Raw genomic sequence first — 19903 nt, forward strand, 5'->3', positions numbered from 1 at the left:
AAAATCCAAAGGCAGGATGAGGCCCATCCTTGACCTTTGCAGATTCAAATTAATCAAATATGTGAAGTTCCACATAGTCACTCTCTGAGCTAACTTCCCTGCTTTGTCTGAGAATCATTGGTTCATTGCTTTGGACCTTCAGGATACTTATTTTCTTGTGGCCATTCTGCTGAGTCTCAGCAAGTTTCTTCTCTTTTTAGTAGGAGAATGCCATTTTCTCCTGTTTGGCCTGTCTTCTGCCCATCAAGTCTTTATGGCAGTGGTCATGGCATACCTCAGGAGGAAGAGAATCCACAACTTCCCCTACCGCAATGACGGGTTGCTCAGCAGCAGCTCCAGAGAGGAGGTTCTCGCACATGTCAACACCATGCTCAGTTTACTTCACCAATTGGGACTCATTCTAAACACCACAAAGTCAACCTTGGTCCCTGCTCAACAAATAGAATTAATTGGGGCCATGTCAGACTCCATGAAATCGAGGGTGTTCCTGCAGAATGACCACATCCAGGCAGCAATATCGGTGTTTCATCCCTCTATTCAAGGAAAATCTGCTTTTTTCTGACACCATGGTGACAAGATTTCTGAAAGGACTTCTCCGCCTGCATCCTCTGGTCCGAGAGGGACCTGAACTCAGTTTTAGCCACTCTAATGGGGCCTCCATTTGAGCCCCTTGCATCCTGTCCACTGCCCCTCCTGTCTCAGAAAACTGCATTGTTGATAGCCATTACCTTTGCCAGGGGCGTGGGTGAGTTGCAGGCTCTGGTGGTGGGGTCTTCTTACACACACTTTTGTAAGGACAAGGTAATGCTCTGGCCACACCCAAAGTTCTTATCCAAGGTGGTCTCAGTTTATTGGAACCAGGCGGTGTATTTGCCTGTGGTTTTTCCCTAAGCCACACTCCTCCCCGAAGGAGCAACACTGCCATTCATTAGATGTTAGGCATCTGTCTAACCTTTTATCTGAACAGAATGAACAGTTTCATGCCTTGTCTTGCCTGTTCGTATGTATGTGGACCACATGAATGGACAAGTGGTGTCTGCACAGACCATCTCTAAATGGATAACTTCTTGTATCCATATATATACTTGTATAGTCTGGGGAGGAGCTGTAGGCACAAGCACTGCCCGTCTACAGGTACTGCTAGGCAAAAGTCTCCGGCTCCAGCACGCAGGACATGCACACACCTACTTGGAATACACGTCTGCATAATATCTGGAAGAACCACAGTTACAGTAAGTTTCAGAGTAACAGCCGTGTTAGTGTGTATTCGCAAAAAGAAAAGGAGTACTTATGGCACCTTAGAGACTAACCAGTAAGTAACAGGGTTTTTTTGTATGCATTGTGTGTACTGTTGAATTGAAAGTGTTTGGCATGGCTCTGGTGAGGCTTTGGTGTCATGATAGTTGTAAGTAATGCTTAGAGACTGGTATTGTTAAGTATGGATGTTGTCTGCTTTGCTTTCTTACTTTGCATTGATGAATGCTGAAATACACTTGAGCAACCTTTATCTCTAAGTTCATTTGTATGGGAGTGTTGAGATCAGTGACTGGTTGCTGATTGAGGTGACTGCAGTTAAGGCTAAGTTCTGTTGACACATTAAAAAACTTTATAGACTCTGTAACTGTGCTCTCAGCCCCTTTCATAGAATCACAGACTATCAGGGTTGGAAGGGACCTCAGGAGGTCATCTAGTCCAACCCCCTGCTCAAAGCAGGACCAATCCCCAATTAAATCATCCCAGCCAGGGCTTTGTCAAGCCTGACCTTAAAAACTTCTAAGGAAGGAGATTCCACCACCTCCCTAGGTAACGCATTCCAGTGTTTCACCACCCTCCTAGTGAAAAAGTTTTTCCTAATATCCAACCTAAACTTCCCCCACTGCAACTTGAGACCATTACTCCTTATCCTGTCATCTTCTACCACTGAGAATAGTCTAGAACCATCCTCTTTGGAACCACCTCTCAGATAGTTGAACGCAGCTATCAAATCCCCCCTCATTCTTCTCTTCTGCAGACTAAACAATCCCAGTTCCCTCAGCCTCTCCTCATAAGTCATGTGTTCCAGACCCCTCATCATTTTTGTTGCCCTTCGCTGGACTCTCTCCAATTTTTCCACATCCTTGTAGTGTGGGGCCCAAAACTGGACACAGTACTCCAGATGAGGCCTCGCCAATGTCGAATAGAGGGGAACAATCACGTCCCTCAATCTGCTGGCAATGCCCCTACTTATACATCCCAAAATGCCATTGGCCTTCTTGGCAACAAGGGCACACTGCTGACTCATATCCAGCTTCTCGTCCACTGTCACCCCTAGGTCCTTTTCCGCAGAACTGCTGCCTAGCCATTGGGTCCCTAGTCTGTAGCGGTGCATTGGATTCTTCCGTCCTAAGTGCAGGACCCTGCACTTATCCTTGTTGAACCTTTCTAGTCCTCCTACTCTTTAATGTATCAGCTCTTCGTCACAGCAGGAGTACTGCTAGTGGAGGACACACCATGAGTAAGAACATGCCCAGTGTAATAAGCAATAGAATATTCTTCTGCATAGAGGCGGAGTACTTCATTATATTTGGAGCTTATCTTAGCTTTAAATTAGGTCAGTCACTAGGGTTGCCAATTTTGGGTGGATGTATTCCTTGAGGTTTCATCACATGACATAATCTTTAATTCCTGGAGACTCCAGGACAATCCTGGAGGGTTGGCAACCATATCAGTCACTGAAAAATGGGGGTGGTTCTGTAGGAAACTCTAGCTAGTAGCCATGCCCACTGAGATCTTTTCCACTGTCCCAGCTAGTCTGAATTACTGATGTCTCCCAGGCCATTTTGGGAATGGAATCATTTGCAGGATAAACCACAAAATAGAAATGTCCTGAAAATCAAAGGATTATGCTTTAGAAAAAAGCAGTTATTTATCATCACTCTGGTTGTCTAGCTAGGCACCTTATTATTACTGTTGTTGGAGGCAGTAGCTAAAGCTGTTTTTCTTTCTGTAAAAGAGGATTAAATATGTACAACAGATTAGAAAAATGTGTGTATTGTAGGGGTTTCCTTCATATCTCTCTCCTAGAGTTTTAGCTTAGTTTTTCATTATTGCTATATACTCAAAAGAGTTGAGGCCTATAAATAGTCATGAAAGGCAGCAACTCCCAGGAGACTAGTCCAGTGACTTGGATCCTGGGGTAATCACTAGAGCCTTTGTACTGGGACTGCCATTTTTCCATGTATTGAAGAGAGTAAATAGTGAGAATGTTGTGAGCCTTCGGCTAGGAAATCTGCTTCTCCCTCAGTCAGTTTCACAGGACATCAGGCCCCAGCCATCCAGGTATGGCTTGTTCAAGTCTTTGAGGTTGAATGGCAAAACTGAGGGAGGGGGGGACTTTTTAGAGCATGGGCTGATCTCTTATCCTGCCTTAATCTACTACATTGGTCATGAGGTAATGATGAGACTATTTATGCAACCTAGTTGATATTCCAGCTGGCTAGTGGACCAAGGCTCACCTACTCTCACTAAAGCTAAAAGTGTTACCTCACAGTGCTATACATGCCCATGTTATTCCTTTTGATGCTTGTCTTTTTGCCCCTTGTTTCTGGAACTCTCTCAGAACCCCAGTATTGCCCAACATCCAGTGTCCATCTATCCAATACTCAACTTGTCACTGGGTACTTGAACATTTAGCATTGAAATCCCTCCTAACCATTCATTTTGTCTCCATTTTTTCAGTGTTAACCCTCCTCAGTCATGACACATGCCTAAACCATTAGTTCCAAGTGAAATACTAGCTACTGGACTGCTATCTACCTGATCTGCAGGTCTGTAAAAAAGTACAGTCTTCTAACAAGCACAAATTGGATTGACAAAAAGAGAACCTATGCTGACGCTTGGATGAAAATGTTTAAACTGACAACAGGAACCGCTCTAGGTACTTTATTGACTGTAATAACAACAGTGAAAAGATAATTGAAAGAGCAGCTTTTCATTTATAAATAGAAATGGCTGTATTCAGAGGTCCCTTATCAAAGCAGTACTGTTTCTTTCTATAAGGCTGGTCTTGGGAAACAAAGAGTTTGCATGATTAGAATGATCTCCATGGAATTTGGAAGGAAGGGTGCAATAACCTTTTATTAAAGGTAATCTTATAATGTGGTCTATATACAGAGGCAGTTCTGTACAATGACAACCTTATGGGCATGATTCTAATCTTGTTTATACCACTCTTAGAATAACTCCAGTGGAGTTACCCTTTATTTAAGTGAGAACCAATTTAGGGCCTGGATTTGTGCTGGAAATGGCCCAGCTTGATTATCATACACATTGTAAGGAGAGTCACTTTAGATAAGCTATTACCAGCAGGAGAGTGGGGTGGGAGGAGGTATTTTTTCATGCTTTGTGTGTATATAATAAGATCTTCTACACTTTCTACAGTATGCATCCGATGAAGTGAGCTGTTGCTCACGAAAGCTTATGCTCAAATAAATTGGTTAGTCTCTAAGGTGCCACAAGTACTCCTTTTCTTTTGATGAATACAGACTAACACGGCTGTTACTCTGAAATTTAGAGCCTGTTATTTTACAAGGTATATAAGGAATTGAATTAAAGTAAGAAGAAATAAATGAATAAAACAATGCCAAAGTAGCTGCCCTGGAAAGCATCATCTCTTCTTTTTTCCTTCAAAAGAAACATTCTTGGATTGTCAAGTGTTACTTTTCCTGTTAACCTGATACTGTAATAACTACAACACAGAGCTGTATGTTTTGGGGGTGGTCTGTATTCATGATGATTCCTCTCTCTTATTCAGTGTTTTTTTTTTCTCTTTCCGTTCAGTTTTATCTCTAGTCAAGAAAGGTAATCCATATTTAATATAGCTCTATCCATTCAGGAGATTAAAGATCTAAAAATATTGTTACTCCAGTGTATGTGCCTGAAGGCCTGTGCTCCTTTGCTTTACTGTGGGAGCAGAGATGGATATGGTCAGAAGGAAATTGGCTAAAGCCTTTTGATCAGCCAGAATATTGTCTGAATCATTTTAATTTAAAAGATGCCTCCCACAGGAGGAGGAATTCTTTTTTTCGAGCCAAGTTTGCCTTGCTGAATGAGGCAGCCTACATTAAAGTGGTATTAATAAATAATATCCTGTTCTCTCTCAACTTCCTCCAACAGCTCTGTGCTCCTGGTAAGTGAGCCAGGCTTCGAAAAATTCCATGTTATTGTCCAAAAAAGAGATCTAATAAGTCTGCACTGAAATCTAGACATTCATTTCTGTAAGGTGAATGCCTGGAGGATCTGTAAATTTATCCCTCATTATTTATTTGCTTGAAAATTTTTAATCTTAATAACCATTGTTTTTTCCCTTTATCTTCCATGTTGGCTGCCATAGGTAATGTTGGAAGCTAAACTAAATGTCAGTTGCAATAAATTTAGTGTCCCCGTTTCATTGTTTAGGAAGACTTCAGCAAGTTGTTTGCAATGGGGGCAACATCTTTAAAGAATCCTCACAGATCTTCATGATATTCAGAGGAACAGGGGCTGGGGAAGGACTGTTTGTATAGTGCCTGGCACAATGAAACTTCAGTCCTAATTTGGGGCCTCTGAATACTACCATAATAAAATATTAAATGATCATTTTGTCAAAAAACAAAAGGTAAGAGCTTGATTCTGAGCAACTACAACTGTTGTCAGGTCTCAGCACTGCTCAGGATCTACCCTTAAAGTATTTGGCCTAAAGATAATGTTTATTTAACACCAAAGGGTCAGATTTCCCGCTCAATCCCTCTACATACACTATCTCCTTTCTCAATCACTGTGAACAATACAATCATCCTGCCTGTCTGTCACGCCCATAACCTGGGTGTCATCTTCGACACAGACCTCTCTCCAGATTCTTGCATGCAGGCTATGTCTAAATCTTGCCAATTCTTTCTGCATCTCTAAGCCTTTCTTATCCATCCACACAGCTAGAACTCTTGTCTAAGCTCTCATTATCTTGGGTCTTGATTACTGCAACATTCTTCTTTCTGGCCATGAAAATTCAGTCTTGACTTATTCATATCCATTCAAATTGCTGCAGCAAAAATCATTTTCCGAGCCTGTCAATTTGACCATGTCACCCCTCTCTTAGGGATGTCACCACTTCCTAGACACCATGGTCCAAATACGTGACAGTCACATTAACACCACCCTATACTAAAAATCCACCAACCGCTATGCCTACCTTCATGCCTCCAGCTTCCATCCCGGACACACCACATGATCCATTGTCTACAGCCAACCGCTGAGGTACAACTGCATTTGTTCCAACCCCTCAGACAGAGACCAACACCTACAAGATCTTCACCAAGCATTCTCAAAACTACAATACCCACACGAGGAAATAAGGAAACAGATTAACAGAGCCAGACGTACCCAGAAGCCTCCTGCTGCAAGACAAGTTCAAGAAAGAAACCAACAGAACTCCACTGGCCATCACATACAGTCCTCAGCTAAAACCTCTCCAACGCATCATCAGTGATCTACAACCCATCCTGGACAACGATCCCTCACTTTCACAGGCCTTGGGAGGCAGGCCAGTCCTCGTCCACAGACAACCCGCTAACCTAAAGCATATTCGCACCAGCAACTACACACCGCAGCATAGTAACTCTAACTCAGGAACCAATCCATGCAACAAACCGTGATGCCAACTCTGCCCACATATCTACACTAGCGACACCATCACAAGACCTAACCAGATTAGCCACACCATCACTTGTTCATTCATCTGCACGTCCATCAATGTAATATACACCATCATGTGCCAGCAATGCCCCTCTACTATGTACATCGGCCAAACTGGACAGTCCCTACGTAAAAGGATAAATGGACACAAATCAGATATTAGGAATGGCAATATACAAAAACCTGTAGGAGAACACTTCAATCTCCCTGGACACACAATAGCAGATTTAAAGGTAGCCATCCTGCAACAAAAATACTTCAGGACCAGACTTCAAAGAGAAACTGCTGAGCTTCAGTTCATTTGCAAATTTGACACCATCAGCTCAGGATTAAACAAAGACTGTGAATGGCCAGCCAACGACAAAAGCAGTTTCTCCTCCCTTGGTGTTCACACCTTAGCTGCTAGAAGAGGGCCTCATCCTCCCTGATTGAACTAACCTTGTTATCCCTAGCCTGATTCTTGCTTGCATATTTATACCTGCCTCTGAAAATTTCCACTACGTGCATCCGACGAAGTGGGTATTCACCCACGAAAGCTTATGCTCCAGTACGTCTGTTAGTCTATAAGGTGCCACAGGACTCTTTGCCGCTTTTACAGATCCAGACTAACACGGCTACCCCTCTGATACTTGACCCCTCTCTTTGAATCCCTCCACTGGCTCCTCCTCCTTTATCACACTGAAGACAAGCTGCTTGTCTTCAGTTTCAAGGCCCTTCACAGTCAATTCCCACCCTACCAGTCATCTCATTAGCAATCTAGCTGTTGACACAAGCCTCTGATAGCCCAGGATGCTATCCTCCAATGCCCAATTGTTATATTTTCAAACAAACTGTTCCATGTTTCTTCCATCCTGCCCCTCACACTTGGGAGGCACTCCCAGTAAACATCTGCAGAACTGTGTTGTTCTCCTTCTTCAAATCCCTCCTCAAAACTCTTCTTTGTCATGCCTACCAAAAACTTGACAGTAGATAAGCTACCCTTGTGCAGAGATCACTGCCTACTGTAAACCAATATTGTTGTGTTGTTTCCTTATATTTAGACTGTAAGGTTTTGAGGGCAGGGACCATCTTTTTGTTCTGTATTTGTACACCACCTACCACAGCAGGGTCCTGGTCCATGACTAGGTCTTTTAGGCACTATTGTAATACAAATAATAACAAAAAATCCAATGGTGTACGGAAAGTATATTCACTAAATTTTCAAGAGCAGCTGTTGGGACCTACAGAAACTCACATTTGACCCAGTAGACATGTATTTGCATATGCAAATGATTGCTTTATGCCATTACCTGCGTTGTGTGCAAAGATGTCAGTTTATATGCCCAAATGCAGATTGTACTCACAAATCATGTTGGTGTTTGTATAGGCTTGTTGGAGGAAGATATGGTCCTAATGCCTTTCTGGTGGCTGTTTAATAGCATGGCTAAAAAAAAATCCATATTTCACTGTGCCATATTTTGTTGATTTTTTTTTAGTTCATTTTATTTCTTTGTTAAACATCCTCATAGCTAAAATGATGGAAGTAAACTCTTTAGTTAAAATTCAGAATAGCTATTTTCAATAGACTTTGCAAAAATTCCATATCTTGATGTATTGCCACTTCAAAAATCCACTTTATGCACAGTACAAAGGAGCACCTGTAGAGAGCTGAGTTGGCTTAAAAGAAATTAAATCTGAACCAACTTGGTTGCAGAGAGACAGTGCATTATGCTGCCTTTTGAAATACATAAGAAGGCTTCTGCTTTCTGGCCAGAAAAGACCAGACAGGTTTGCAGAAGTATTGCATCCTTTATTCATGCCAGTAGTCCCAGGGAGGTCATTGATCCTGCAACCCTTACTCCTGCAACTAGTCTCAGACACTGAATTTCCTGGGTGGAAGGGTGCACCTTTCTTCTGCACTAGCTATTGGCTGCTTTATGCAGCAGTATTGCTATTCTCACAGGAGACTCTTCCTGCTCTTTCGCCCACTAGTAAGTGGTGAGCTGTGGACTGAAGAATAAAGGAGTTGACATTTCCTAAAGTCTGATAACTGGAGCTTCTCTCTTTCTACCCTTGGTATGAAGGTGGGTGGAGAAAGAGAGTAATTTAGAGTAACAGGGCAATGATGTGAGAGCAGGAATGTGTGCTGGTATACTGGGATTTGAGGGTAACCTTATGAGTCCTGCATAACAGGCTACCATAAAAAGAAAAGGAGTACTTGTGGCACCTTAGAGACTAACCAATTTATTTGAGCATAAGCTTTCGTGAGCTACAGCTCACTTCATCGGCTGCATCTGTAGCTCACGAAAGCTTATGCTCAAATAAATTGGTTAGTCTCTGAGGTGCCACAAGTCCTCCTTTTCTTTTTGCGAATGCAGACTAATACAGCTGTTACTCTAAAGGCTACCATAGTGCTTTCCTGAATAGGGATGCTTCTCTGTTGTGTTGTAAACTGTGTGCTAATGTGGTCATATCTAATAAACTGTCCTTGTTCACTATCATGCAATGTGATGAACATGCACATATCAAAGACAAAAGCAAGCGGAATATTTTATCACTCAACATCATGGGAGCTAATGGGGTGTCATATTAACTATAAACTTCCTTCCATCAACTAGATCACGGGTCGGCAACCTTTCAGAAGTGGTGTGCCGAGTCTTCATTTATTCACTCTAATTTAAGGTTTCGTGTGCCAGTAATACATTTTAATGTTTTTAGAAGGTCTCTGTCTATAAGTCTATAAAATATAACTAAACTATTGTTGTATGTAAGGTAAATAAGGTTTTTAAAATGTTTAAGAAGCTTCATTTAAAATTAAATTAAAATGCAGAGTCCCCCCAGACTGGTGGCCAGGACCCGGGCAGTGAGAGTATCACTGAAAATCAGCTCGCGTGCTGCCTTTGGCACGCATGCCATAGGTTGCTTACCCCTGAACTAGATCAATAAGATATAGTTGATAGACTAAGAGGTTTTAGTCTGACCACTGAATTAATAGGAGGGCCACGGATTTTTTTGGAACATCTTTTTTTAGCTTTCTTTAAAATACGATTAGCAATACAAAAACAGTTTTTAATAAATAAAAGACTTGTCCTTGTATACAGTATGGGCCCAGTCCTGGGCTAGATCCTCAGCTGTGTCAGATTCTGCTCAGAGCAGCTGTGGGAGAAAAAGAGCAAAGGTTGCTTTTGCGCATCCTCATTTCTTGGGACTGCCAGGGCCAGTTCAATCCCAGGTGTAACTCAGAGCAAATGCCTGGCTACAACATCCCCCACAAAAGACCACACTGCAGGCTAGGATCCCTGAAGCGCAGCATTTTCTGATCACATCCCTGACATGTTCACTCTGCCAGGAGGCAGGTGGGGGTAGGACCAACTCTGCTGATCTTGTTAATGGGGGTTACTTTACATCAGGATGTAACATCAGGTTACATCAGGTTACTTTTACTCATTTCCATTGAGTTTGGTAATCAGTCTTATCAGACACCAGGATCTTCTTGTCTGTTCTCTCTGAAATCACAACCAGCCCCATATGAGATATTCAAAAGTAAGCCCCATAAGTGTTTTAGCAGTGGAATTTTTCCATGTGGTTTGACTTCAGCAGTTCACTCAGCCCTGCAGGTTTTTATGGTTCACCAAAACTTGACTATAATTAGAGACTTTGTTTATCTTGAAATATTGCAGGTTTTTTACATGTTTCAATTTTGCATCTTTGAAGAAAAGGCCTTTTTCCCTATTGTAGTATATTGGGAACCATAGATTACATACACATTCCTGGTTTACCAATGCAGCAGAGCAGAGATTTTGAAATTACAAAGATGTTGAACTACATACTACTTGGGACGTGGCAAGAATACCATTTTTGCTGACATTTTTGCTTTGTACTATTGAATGCTGTCATTCATTACCCAGTTTTCATTCTATAGTCTCCTGATACAATGTGATGCATTTTGATAAAGTCCAACTTAAAAAATATTTGTCAGTTTATTGTGGCAGACTGTAAATATATTTTGTTTAAATCAAGTGAAAGTGGGTAACTTAACAGATGTGTGTAGGAAGGCTACAGAGTAAGTTAGCTGCTGAAAATCTTTCTTTAAAATATTATCTCTGATTATAGTCTAATTATTTAAATAATAGTTATTCACTTTTCTGTGTAAAAACAACACCTCCTATTTGATTAGATCTGCTTTCTGGTATAAATCAACATCTCAGCGTTTGGCCAGAGTAGATGAGTCCGGTATTGGGCAGATATACAGGGGGGCAAGAGTCCTTCCCCAAGTCCATGTAGCAACTCGGAGTATACATTTGCATTGTGCTCAACCAGCTCCCCATGTGCATAGGAGATCCTCTGACAGCATCCCTACTGCCTGAGTCCTGTCCTCATATGCCCCTGTGCGTAGCCAGGCAGGGAGCTTTCATGGAAAATGACCTGCTGCATCCTGTCACATCATCCACCCCTGCCCTCTTTGAACAGCAGCACTGCGCTGATTTCTGCTGCCTGGGGGCGTGGTTTGGATTTGGCCTCTGTGTGTCTGAGTCATCTCTTGAATCTATTTTTGACTTGTTGACATGGCAGAACCAATACAGCTATATGTGATCAAGCTGGATTCTATTCAGTCTAATAATAACTTTACCAACTAAGGGCTCTCCATGTCCATTGTAGGCCTGGCCCTATGGTTGTGGAATTATCCAGACCTCTTCGGCTTTGCAGATGGAGATGCTGCTCCTTAGTGCATGGAGATGATTTTTTCATAGGGGTGGGATTTTTTCATATGTCTTTATAGAACCTCTTGGTTTTGCCCCTCTCCAAAGGCAGAGCTGCAGATCCAGATCCTGACCTCCAAATAAGACTGAAGCCGCTCAAAGCATCCCTAAAGCTGCTTTAACTAGGCATCTGGTGATTCCACCCCAAGGGTCAGAGCAGGTGTAGGTGGTGCAGCACTTGGCATAGGGTGTATGCTGGGGGAAGAAATGGGTAGATTTCAATAAGACTTTGCTGGTACTCCGCACCTTGCAAGATAAAGCCCTAATTGCACATTACTACATGCATATTATTTCAATGAAAATATCTTCAGTAATAACCAGAATTCCATAGCCACATAGGGTACACTAACAAGTGATGCTGATTGCTTTCTCTATAGTACTGTTGGTTCTTGTTCGAGTGCTTGTTCATGTCAATTCCATTGTAGGTGTGAGCGTTCACATGCATGGTCATCGGAGACTTTTGCCTTAGCGGCTGGCTGTGGTGCCCTCTGGAGTACTGTGCTCATCACCCCACTGGCCCTGCACCCTCTGAGTTCCTTCTCATCACCTATGGTGGTCACTTGGAGCATCTCTGTCCCTTGCTTCGCAAGCGGTCAATGGTTTCTCTTTTATCATAGACTTTTGTGCTTCTAGCTATTTAATGATTTGTTGGTTAGTTAGTTAAGTTCCTGTTAAGTGTTTGGTTAGATAGTGTCCCGGGGAGGACTTTGCCCCATGCGGGGCATGCCCTGGACGCCAGGTTTCAAGCCCTGCTCTTGGTGTAACATGCCTGTTAGTGACCTGCACGAGAGTTGTCTACGGTGCCTCGGGGAAACCCATATAAAGGAGTGCTGTTACATCTGCCAGAACTTTCGTCCTCGGACACAAAGAGAGTGCGACATATGCTTCAGGGCTCTCCTGATGCAGGCTGCCTTATGCCCAGTTTTGGAGGCAGCACAGCCCGAACCGGCACCCAGCCCATCGACTTCTGTCCGTAGCACACCCCCAGCACTTCCTCCTCCCAGCACCGATCCCTGGTGCTGAAGAATAAAATGAAGATGACAGCACCGAACAAGCCCAACCAAGGCTGCTCAGGCCTCACGTCCGCTTTGGACCTGCAAAAGGGCTCATCTCTGGGGAGTTCCTCCCCTGCAAAAGGACCCACCACTAACTCCAGGGAGTGGTAAAGGGCCCAAGCTGACAGTGCAGTCTACACCCTCTGAGCCTCCAGCGCCTGGAGAGCTAAGAGTGCTGCAGCTGGCACCAAGTGTGGCAGTGGAAGCTGCTAAGGCTCCCTGCGAGGGCAAGCCCACCAGCAAGGCCTCACACAAACAGAAAACATCACATGTTGGGAATTGACAGGGGCTCGCTGTTGGACACCTTCATGATCCTGTGGTCAGGAGTGCTGATGTACGCCTTCCTGCCTATACCGTTAATCCACAAGGTCCTGCTAAAGGTGAAGCAAGATAAAGCAACGGTCATCCTCACAGCCCCAGGGTGGCCTCATCAACATTGATTCGGCATGTTGCTGAGTCTTTCGGCAGCCACCCCCCTGCAGCTGCCTCTTCGGCCAGATCTGGTGTCCCAGAATCGCAGCAGTCTACTGCATCCAAACCTGGTGGCGCTGCACTTGATGGCCTGGCTACTGTGTGGGTAAGTGGGGAAGAACGGTGGCGTTTGGCTGGTGTTCAGCAGATCCTGCTGGGCAGCAGGAAACCCTCCACCAGAGGCATCTATGTGGCAAAGTGGAAATGGTTCTAGTGTTAGGCTTCAGTTCATCACATTCATGTGAAAGAGGCCCTGCTGCAAGACATCCTGGACTATTTGCTGCACCTTAAGCTCCAGGGCCTGTCACTATCTTTTGGTCAAGATACTACACCTGGTAGCCATTTCAGTCTTCGCCCATCCCATGACGGCATGGTTCCTGAAAGGTCTGGAGCACCTTTACCCACATGTCTGGGACCCAGTCCCTCCCTGGGACCTGAATCTTGTGTTGTCAAGGCTCACGGGGGGCCCCCCTTCGAGCCCTTGGCTTCCTGCTCCCTCCTGCTTCTCTCCTGGAAGGTCTCCTTTTTGGTCGACATAACTTTGGCCTGTAGGGTGTCCGAGATCAGCCCGCTTACATCGGAACCACCTAATATGATCTCCTGTAAGGACAAGGTCCAGCTGCATGCGCATCCTGCTTTTCTGCCCAAGGTAGTCTCCCAGTTCCATACTGGTCAAGACATGTGCCTCCTAGTCCTTTGTCCAAAGCCTCGTACGATGGATGAGGAATGCAGGCTGCATACCCTGGATGTCAGGTGGGCACTTGCTTTCTACATAGATAGAACAAGTCTGTTCTGTATGTCTACACAATTGTTCGTTGCTGTCGTGAACAGGATGAAGGGTTGCCCTGTGTCCACCCAGAGAATCTCATCATGGATCTCGGCCTGAATCCACTAGTGCTCTGAGCTGGAGAGGGTGCCCCCGCTGGTGACTGAGAGAGCTCACTCAACTAGGGGGCAGGCGTCATCAGTGACCTTCCTTGCTCAGGTGCCAGTCCAAGAAATTTGCCATGCCACGACCTTGTTGTCCATCAACACATTTGCTTCGCACTATGCGCTGACCCAGCAAGCTCAAGATGACACTGGTTTCAGCAGAGCAGTACTCTAATCTGCAAGACTGTGAACTCCAAGTCCACCTCCGTGGATTCTGCTTGTGAGTCACCTAGAACGAAATTGACATTGAGCAAGCACTCAAAAAAGAAACAATGGTTACCTGCCTTTCAGAACTGTTGTTCTTCGAAATGTGTTGCTAATGTCCATTCCATTACCCGCCCTCCTGCCCCTCTGTCAGACTTGTCAACAAGAAGGAACTGAGAGGGTGCAGGGCCAGTGGCGCCTGATATACCATGGCATGAGCGCAGCACTCCAGAGGGTGCCACAGCCAGCCCTACAGATAACACTAAGGCAAAAGTATCCGACAACCACACATGTGGGGGCATGCACACCTACAATGGAATGGACATGAGCAACGCATCTTGAAGAACAACAGTTACAAAAGGTAAGTAACTGTTTTTTTTCTAGAACTGCATACAGAGCCGTATTGCACAGACATAAATGAAGGGACTATAGTCTGACATTTATTTATGTACTTCATTGGGATTCTACAGGGATAACTAAGCCCTGGTCTACACTAGGACTTTAGGTCGAATTTAGCAGCGTTAAATCAATGTAAACCTGCACCCGACCATACAATGAAGCCCTTTATTTCGACTTAAAGGGCTCTTAAAATCGATTTGCGTACTCCACCCCTGACAAGTGGATTAGCGCTTAAATCGGCCTTGCCGGGTCAAATTTGGGGTACTGTGGACACAATTTGACGGTATTGGCCTCCGGGAGCTATCCCAGAGTGCTCCATTGTGACCGCTCTGGACAGCACTCTCAACTCAGATGCACTGGCCAGGTAGACAGGAAAAGAACCGCGAACTTTTGAATCTCATTTCCTGTTTGGCCAGCGTGGCAAGCTGCAGGTGACCATGCAGAGCTCATCAGCAGAGGTGACCATGATGGAGTCCCAGAATCGCAAAAGAGCTCCAGCATGGACTGAACGGGAGGTATGGGATCTGATCGCTGTATGGGGAGAGGAATCCGTGCTATCAGAACTCCGTTCCAGTTTTTGAAATGCCAGAACCTTTGTCAAAATCTCCCAGGGCATGAAGGACAGAGGCTATAACAGGGATCCGAAGCAGTGCCGCTTGAAACTTAAGGAGCTGAGGCAAGCCTACCAGAAAACCAGAGGGGCGAACGGCCGCTCCAGGTCAGAGCCCCAAACATGCTGCTTCTATGATGAGCTGCATGCCATTTTAGGGGGTTCAGCCACCACTACCCCAGCCGTGTTGTTTGACTCCTTCAATGGAGATGGAGGCAACACGGAAGCAGGTTTTGGGGATGAAGAAGATAGCTCACAGCAAGCAAGCGGAGAAACCGGTTTTCCCGACAGCCAGGAACTGTGTCTCACCCTGGACCTGGAGCCAGTACCCCCTGGACCCGGCAGGCAGAGAAGGGACCTCCGGTGAGTGTACCTTTTTAAAATACTATACGTGGTTTAAAAGCAAGCATGTGAAAGGATTAATTTGCCCTGGCATTCGCGGCTCTCCTGGATGTACTCCCAAAGCCTTTGCAAAAGGTTTCTGGGGAGGGCAGCCTTATTGCGTCCTTCATGGTAGGACACTTTACCACTCCAGGCCAGTAACACGTACTCGGGAATCATTGTACAACAAAGCATTGCAGTGTATGTTTGCTGGCATTCAAACAACATCCGTTCTTTATCTCTCTGTGTTATCCTCAAGAGAGTGAGATATCATTCATGGTCTCCTGGTTGAAATAGGGTGCTTTTCTTCAGGGGACATTCAGAGGAGCCCGTTCCTGCTGAGCTGTTTGCCTGCGGCTGAACAGAAATGTTCCCCGCTGTTAGCCATGGGGAGGGGGGAGGGTTGAGGGGGTAGCCACGCGGTGGGGGGAGGCAAAATGCGACCTTGTAACGAAAGCACATGTGCTATGTATGTAATGTTAACAGCAAGGTTTACCCTGAAAGAGTGTAGCGACTGTTTTATAAAATGTGTCTTTTTAAATACCGCTGTCCCTTTTTTTTCTCCACCAGCTGCATGTGTTTCAATGATCACAGGATCTTCTCCTTCCCAGAGGCTAGTGAAGATTAGAAAGAAAAAAAAAACGCACTCGTGATGAAATGTTCTCTGAGCTCATGCAGTCCTCCCACACTGACAGAGCACAGACGAATGCGTGGAGGCAAATAATGTCAGAGTGCAGGAAAGCACAAAATGACCAGGAGGAGAGGTGGCGGGCTGAAGACAGGGCTGAAGCTCAAATGTGGCGGCAGCGTGATGAGAGGAGGCAGGATTCAATGCTGAGGCTGCTGCAGGACCAAACCAGTATGCTCCAGTGTATGGTTGAGCTGCAGCAAAGGCAGCTGGAGCACAGACCGCCACTACAGCCCCTGTGTAACCAACCACCCTCCTCCCCAAGTTACATAGCCTCCACACCCAGACGCCCAAGAATGCGGTAGGGGGACCACCGGCCAACCAGCCACTCCGCCACAGAGGATTGCCCAAAAAAAAGAAGGCTGTCATTCAATAAATTTTAAAGTTGTAAACTTTTAAAGTGCTGTGTGGCATTTTCCTTCCCTCCTCCACCACCCCTCCTGGGATACCTTGGTAGTCATCCCCCTATTTGTGTGATGAATGAATAACGAATGCATGACTGTGAAGCAGCAATGACTTTATTGCCTCTGCAAGCGGTGATTAAAGGGAGGAGGGGAGGGTGGTTAGTTTGCAGGGAAGTAGAGTGAACCAAGGGGTGGGGGGTTTCATCAAGGAGAAAAAAAGAGAACTTTCACACCGTAGCCTGGCCAGTCATGAAACTGGTTTTCAAAGCTTTTCTGATGCGTACCGCACCCTCCTGTGCTCTTCCAACCGCCCTGGTGTCTGGCTGCATGTAACCAGCAGCCAGGCGATTTGCCTCAACCTCCCACCCCGCCATAAACGTCTCCCCCTTACTCTCACAGATATTGTGGAGCACACAGCAAGCAGTAATAACAGTGGGAATATTGGTTTCGCTGAGGTCTAAACGAGTCAGTAAACTGCGCCAGCGCACCTTTAAACATCCAAATGCACATTCTACCACCATTCTGCACTTGCTCAGCCTGTAATTGAACAGCTCCTGACTACTGTCTAGGCTGCCTGTGTATGGCTTCATGAGCCATGCATTAAGGGGTAGGCTGGGTCCCCAAGGATACATATAGGCATTTCAACGTCCCCAACAGTTATTTTCTGGTCTGGGAATAAAGTCCCTTCCTGCAGCTTTTGAAACAGACCAGAGTTCCTGAAGATGCGAGCGTCATGTACCTTTCCCGGCCATCCCATGTTGATGCTGGTGAAACGTCCCTTGTGATCCACCGGCGCTTGCAGCACTATTGAAAAGTACCCCTTGCGGTTTATGTACTCGCCAGCTTGGTGCTCCGGTGCCAAGATAGGGATATGGGTTCCGTCTATGGCCCCACCACAGTTAGGGAATCCCATTGCACAAAGCCATCCACTATGACCTGCACATTTCCCAGGGTCACTACCCTTGATATCAGCAGATCTTTGATTGCGTGGGCTACTTGCATCACAGCAGCCCCAACAGTAGATTTGCCCACTCCAAATTGATTCCCAACTGACCGGTAGCTGTCTGGCGTTTCAAGCTTCCACAGGGCTATCGCCACTCGCTTCTCAACTGTGAGGGCTGCTCTCATCTTGGTATTCATGCGCTTCAGGGCAAGGGAAAGCAAGTCACAAAGTTCCATGAAAGTGCCCTTACGCATGCGAAAGTTTCACAGCCACTGGGAATCGTCCCAGACCTGCAACACTATGCGGTCCCACCAGTCTGTGCTTGTTTCCCGAGCCCAGAATCGGCGTTCCACAGCATGAACCTGCCCCATTAGCACCATGATGCATGCATTGGCAGGGCCCATGCTTTCAGAGAAATCTGTGTCCATGTCCTGATCACTCACGTGACCGCGCTGACGTCACCTCCTCGCCCGGTATCTCTCTGCCAGGTTCTGGTGCTGCATATACTGCTGGATAATGCGTGTGGTGTTTAATGTGCTCCTAATTGCCAAAGTGAGCTGACCGGCCATGCTTGCTGTCAAGGTTCCTCCCCCACTCTGAACTCTAGGGTACAGATGTGGGGACCTGCATGAAAAACCTCCTAAGCTTATCTTTACCAGCTTAGGTCAAAACTTCCCCAAGGTATAAAATATTCCACCCTTTGTCCTTGGATTGGCCGCCACCACCACCAAACTAATATTGGTTACTGGGGAAGAGCTGTTTGGACGCGTCTTTCCCCCCAAAATACTTCCCAAAACCTTGCACCCCACTTCCTGGACAAGGTTTGGTAAAATCCTCACCAATTTGCCTAGGTGACTAGAGACCCAGACCCTTGGATCTTAAGAACAATGAACAATCCTCCCAACACTTGCACCCCCCTTTCCTGGGAAATGTTGGATAAAAAGCCTCACCAATTTGCAAAGGTGACCACAGACCCAAACCCTTGGATCTGAGAACAATGAAAAAGCATTCAGTTTTCTTACAAGAAGACTTTTAATAAAAAGAGAAGTAAATATAAATAAAGAAATCCCCCCTGTAAAATCAGGATGGTAGATACCTTACAGGGTAATTAGATTCAAAACATAGAGAACCCCTCTAGGCAAAACCTTAAGTTACAAAAAAGATACACAGACAGAAATAGTTATTCTATTCAGCACAGTTCTTTTCTCAGCCATTTAAAGAAATCATAATCTAACACGTACCTAGCTAGATTACTTACTAAAAGTCCTAAGACTCCATTCCTGGTCTATCCCCGGCAAAGACAGAATATAGACAGACACACAGACCCTTTGTTTCTCTTCCTCCTCCCAGCTTTTGAAAGTATCTTGTCTCCTCATTGGTCATTTTGGTCAGGTGCCAGCGAGGTTACCTTTAGCTTCTTAACCCTTTACAGGTGAGAGGAGCTTTCCCCTGGCCAGGGGGGATTTCAAAGGGGTTTACCCTTCCCTTTATATTTATGACACTTGCCTTGGTATGGCGTCCGCACAGAAAAAAGGCGTGGAACGATTGTCTGCTGTTGCTCTGACGGAGGGAGGGGTGGCTGACGACATGGCTTACAGGATTGGCTTCAGGGAGCTAAAATCAACAAAGGGGGTGGCTTTACATCAAGGAGTATTTCAGGCAGGACTTCACAGAGGGTTCCAATAAGAAATGGTGCACCTAAGTTATTGTTCTTATTGGAACAAGGAGGTTAGTCTGGCCTCTGATTGATATGTGGCTAGATTTACCTCGCTGCACCTTCCCTGTGAGTGACTGCAGTGTGACCTAGAGGAATGAGTCCCCTAGATGGGGAGGGGGGGAAGCAAATGAGTACAAAACAAATCTGGTCTATTTCTTGTTTTGATCCACTCCATCTGCAAAGGTGACCACAGACCCAAACCCTTGGATCTGAGAACAATGAAAAAGCATTCAGTTTTCTTACAAGAAGACTTTTAATAAAAAGAGAAGTAAATATAAATAAAGAAATCCCCCCTGTAAAATCAGGATGGTAGATACCTTACAGGGTAATTAGATTCAAAACATAGAGAACCCCTCTAGGCAAAACCTTAAGTTACAAAAAAGATACACAGACAGAAATAGTTACATAGAAAGAAAGATTTTACATCTTTGGCTGGCAGCAGACGGTGCAGAAGGACTGCATGCCATCCACATCTCGTGGCTGCTTGGCAGAAGATGGTGCAATACAACTGCTAGCCATCCTCATCTCTTGCCTGCCCTGCAGAAGATGGTGCAATATGACCGCTATCCATCCTCATCTCTTGCCTGCCTGGCAGAAGATGGTATAGTACGACTGCTAGCAATCCGTATCGCCTGCCTGCTCACCATAAGACGG

The 19903-nt window shown here is 45.2% G+C and overlaps 1 protein-coding gene across 5 annotated transcripts in view; it reads left to right on the top strand.

The window, feature by feature from the left end:
- Positions 1 to 19903, top strand: part of LOC144929165 (uncharacterized) — a 180488-nt gene that overhangs the window by 52305 nt on the left and 108280 nt on the right. The window contains exon 3 of one of the 5 annotated variants that reach the window (XR_013634469.1): positions 16068 to 16634. The exons of the other annotated variants lie outside the window; for them this stretch is intronic. The gene's annotated coding sequence lies outside the window, so the exon portion shown is untranslated. Of the gene's footprint in view, positions 1 to 16067; positions 16635 to 19903 lie in introns of those variants that run through there. 5 annotated transcript variants of the gene reach the window in all.

Source organism: Lepidochelys kempii, chromosome 12 (genome assembly GCF_965140285.1).
Source record: "Lepidochelys kempii isolate rLepKem1 chromosome 12, rLepKem1.hap1, whole genome shotgun sequence".
Classification (NCBI taxonomy): Eukaryota; Metazoa; Chordata; order Testudines; family Cheloniidae; genus Lepidochelys; species Lepidochelys kempii.